This window comes from Oncorhynchus nerka, linkage group LG19, assembly GCF_034236695.1.
Source record: "Oncorhynchus nerka isolate Pitt River linkage group LG19, Oner_Uvic_2.0, whole genome shotgun sequence".
In the NCBI taxonomy this organism is placed as follows: Eukaryota; Metazoa; Chordata; class Actinopteri; order Salmoniformes; family Salmonidae; genus Oncorhynchus; species Oncorhynchus nerka.
In genome coordinates, this window is record NC_088414.1 from 36,499,269 (window position 1) to 36,503,357 (window position 4,089).

Genomic DNA, 4,089 nt, shown 5'->3' on the forward strand with positions numbered 1-4,089 from the left:
CCGGGAGGAAGAGCAGCTCCGTCTTGCCGAGGTTCAGCTTGAGGTGGTGATCCGTCATCCACACTGATATGTCTGCCAGACATGCAGAGATGCGATTCGCCACCTGGTCATCAGAAGGGGGAAAGGAGAAGATTAATTGTGTGTCGTCTGCATAGCAATGATAGGAGAGACCATGTGAGGTTATGACAGAGCCAAGTGACTTGGTGTATAGCGAGAATAGGAGAGGGCCTAGAACAGAGCCCTGGGGGACACCAGTGGTGAGAGCACGTGGTGAGGAGACGGATTCTCGCCACGCCACCTGGTAGGAGCGACCTGTCAGGTAGGACGCAATCAAGCGTGGGCCGCGCCGGGAGATGCCCAACTCGGAGAGGGTGGAGAGGAGGATCTGATGGTTCACAGTATCGAAGGCAGCCGATAGGTCTAGAAGGATGAGAGCAGAGGAGAGAGAGTTAGCTTTAGCAGTGCGGAGCGCCTCCGTGATACAGAGAAGAGCAGTCTCAGTTGAATGACTAGTCTTGAAACCTGACTGATTTGGATCAAGAAGGTCATTCTGAGAGAGATAGCGGGAGAGCTGGCCAAGGACGGCACGTTCAAGAGTTTTGGAGAGAAAAGAAAGAAGGGATACTGGTCTGTAGTTGTTGACATCGGAGGGATCGAGTGTAGGTTTTTTCAGAAGGGGTGCAACTCTCGCTCTCTTGAAGACGGAAGGGACGTAGCCAGCGGTCAGGGATGAGTTGATGAGCGAGGTGAGGTAAGGGAGAAGGTCTCCGGAAATGGTCTGGAGAAGAGAGGAGGGGATAGGGTCAAGCGGGCAGGTTGTTGGGCGGCCGGCCGTCACAAGACGCGAGATTTCATCTGGAGAGAGAGGGAGAAAGAGGTCAGAGCACAGGGTAGGGCAGTGTGAGCAGAACCAGCGGTGTCGTTTGACTTAGCAAACGAGGATCGGATGTCGTCGACTTTCTTTTCAAAATGGTTGACGAAGTCATCTGCAGAGAGGGAGGAGGAGGGGAGGGGGATTCAGGAGGGAGGAGAAGGTGGCAAAGAGCTTCCTAGGGTTAGAGGCAGATGCTTGGAATTTAGAGTGGTAGAAAGTGGCTTTAGCAGCAGCGACAGAAGAGGAATATGTAGAGAGGAGGGAGTGAAAGGATGCCAGGTCCGCAGGGGAGGCGAGTTTTCCTCCATTTCCGCTCGGCTGCCCGGAGCCCTGTTCTGTGAGCTCGCAATGAGTCGTCGAGCCACGGAGCGGGAGGGGAGGACCGAGCCGGCCTGGAGGATAGGGGACATAGAGAGTCAAAGGATGCAGAAAGGGAGGAGAGGAGGGTTGAGGAGGCAGAATCAGGAGATAGGTTGGAGAAGGTTTGAGCAGAGGGAAGAGATGATAGGATGGAAGAGGAGAGAGTAGCGGGGGGAGAGAGAGCGAAGGTTGGGACGGCGCGATACCATCCGAGTAGGGGCAGTGTGGGAAGTGTTGGATGAGAGCGAGAGGGAAAAGGATACAAGGTAGTGGTCGGAGACTTGGAGGGGAGTTGCAATGAGGTTAGTGGAAGAACAGCATCTAGTAAAGATGAGGTCGAGCGTATTGCCTGCCTTGTGAGTAGGGGGGAAGGTGAGAGGGAGAGGTCAAAAGAGGAGAGGAGTGGAAAGAAGGAGGCAGAGAGGAAAGAGTCAAAGGTAGACGTGGGGAGGTTAAAGTCGCCCAGAACTGTGAGAGGTGAGCCGTCCTCAGGAAAGGAGCTTATCAAGGCATCAAGCTCATTGATGAACTCTCCGAGGGAACCTGGAGGGCGATAAATGATAAGGATGTTAAGCTTGAAAGGGCTGGTAACTGTGACAGCATGGAATTCAAAGGAGGCGATAGACAGATGGGTAAGGGGAGAAAGAGAGAATGACCACTTGGGAGAGATGAGGATCCCGGTGCCACCACCCCGCTGACCAGAAGCTCTCGGGGTGTGCGAGAACACGTGGGCGGACGAAGAGAGAGCAGTAGGAGTAGCAGTGTTATCTGTGGTGATCCATGTTTCCGTCAGTGCCAAGAAGTCGAGGGACTGGAGGGAGGCATAGGCTGAGATGAACTCTGCCTTGTTGGCCGCAGATCGGCAGTTCCAGAGGCTACCTGAGACCTGGAACTCCACGTGGGTCGTGCGCGCTGACACTATCGAACCGCTTCAGTCGATGTTAATGGGGGCCTGTTCAGCCCGCCTTTTCCTGTAGTCCAAGATCAGCTCCTTAGTCTTGCTCACATTGAGGGAGAGGTTGTTGTCCTGGTACTACACTACCAGTTGTCTGATCTCCTCCCTATAGACTGTCTCATTGTTGCCAGGCCTACCACTGTTGAGTCATCAGCAAACTTAATGATGGTGTTGGAGTCGTGTTTGGGCATGCAGTCGTGGGTGAACAGGGAACACAGTGGGGGACTAAGTCCACACCACTGAGGGGCCCCAGTGTTAAGGATCAGCTTGCATATGTGTTGTTGCCTACTCTTACCACCTGGGGGCAGCCCGTCAGGAAGTCCATGAACCAGTTGCAGAGGGAGGTGTTTAGTCGCAGAGTCCTTAGCTTAGTGATGAGCTTCGTGGGCGCTATGGTGTTGAACGCTGGAGCTGTAGACAATGAACAGCATTCTCACATAGGTGTTCCTTTTTTCCAGGTGAGAAAGGGCAGTGTGGAGTGCGATTGAGTGGATCTGTTGGGGCGGTATGCGAATTGGAGTGGGTCTAGGGTGTCCGGGAGAATGCTGTTGATGTGAGCCATGACCAGCCTTTCAAAGCACTTCATGGCTACTGACGCGAGTCCCACGGGGCGGTAATCATTTAGGCAGGTTATCTTCGCTTCCTTGGGCATGGGGACAATGGTGGTCTACTTGAAACATGTAGGTATAGGAGTCTCGGTCAGGGAGAGGTTGAAAATGTCAGTGAAGACACTTGCCAGTTGGTATGCGCATGGTTTGAGTACACGTCCTGGTAATCCGTCTGGCCCAGCTGTTGAGTCTGCTGATAAGAATGTGGTGATTGACATAGTTGAAAGCCTTGGCCAGGTCAGTGAATACGGCTGCACAGTAATGTCTCTTATCGATGGCAGTTATGATATCGTTTAGGACCTTGAGCGTGGCTGAGGTGCACCCATGACCAGCTCTGAAACCAGATTGCATAGCGTAGAAGGTACGGTGGGATTCGAAATGGTCGGTAATCTGTTTGTTAACTTGGCTTTCAAAGACCTTAGAAAGGCAGGGTAGGATAGATATAGGTCTGAAACATAAGATTTTACAGTTATTGTGACGTTGGTAGGGTGATCTTAATCGTAGGTCATCAATTTTATTTATCCAATGATTGCACGTTAGCAAGAAGAACGGATGGCAGTGGGAGTTTACTCGCTCGCCTACGGATCTTCAGAAGGATGCCTGATCTGCGGCCCATTTTCCTGCGTCTTTTCTTCACACAAAAGGTGGGGATCTGGGCCTGTTCCAGTGAAAGCAGGATATCCTTCTCGTCGGACTCGTTAAAGGAAAAAAATTTCCAGTCCGCGGTGAGTAATCGCTGTTCTGATGTCCAGAATTATTTTTGGTCATAAGCGACGGTAGCAGCAACATTATGTACACAATAAGTTACACAAAATGCAAAAAAAAAATAACAAAATAGCACAATTGGTTGGGAGAACGTAAAACGTCTGTCACGGTCGTCATATGGAGGAGACCAAGGCGCCGCGTTGTAAGCGTACATACTTCTTTATTAAAGAACGAACATTGAACAAAAATAAAAAAAAATAAAAAAAATAAAACGAGAAGCAAATATGAGTAGTGCAGACTGGCAACTAAACATAGAATAAGAACCCACAAAATACCCAAGGAATATGGCTACCTAAATATGGTCCCCAATCAGAGACAACGATAAACAGCTGCCTCTGATTGAAAACCAATCTAGGCAACCATAGACATATAAACACCTAGACTTACAAAAACTCCTAGACAATACAAAAACTAAACAAACCACCCTCGTCACACCTTGACCTCACCAAAATAATAAAGAAAACAAAGATAACTAAGGTCAGGGCGTGACAACGTCAGCCATCTTCTTCGGCGCCAGCAGAGTTACC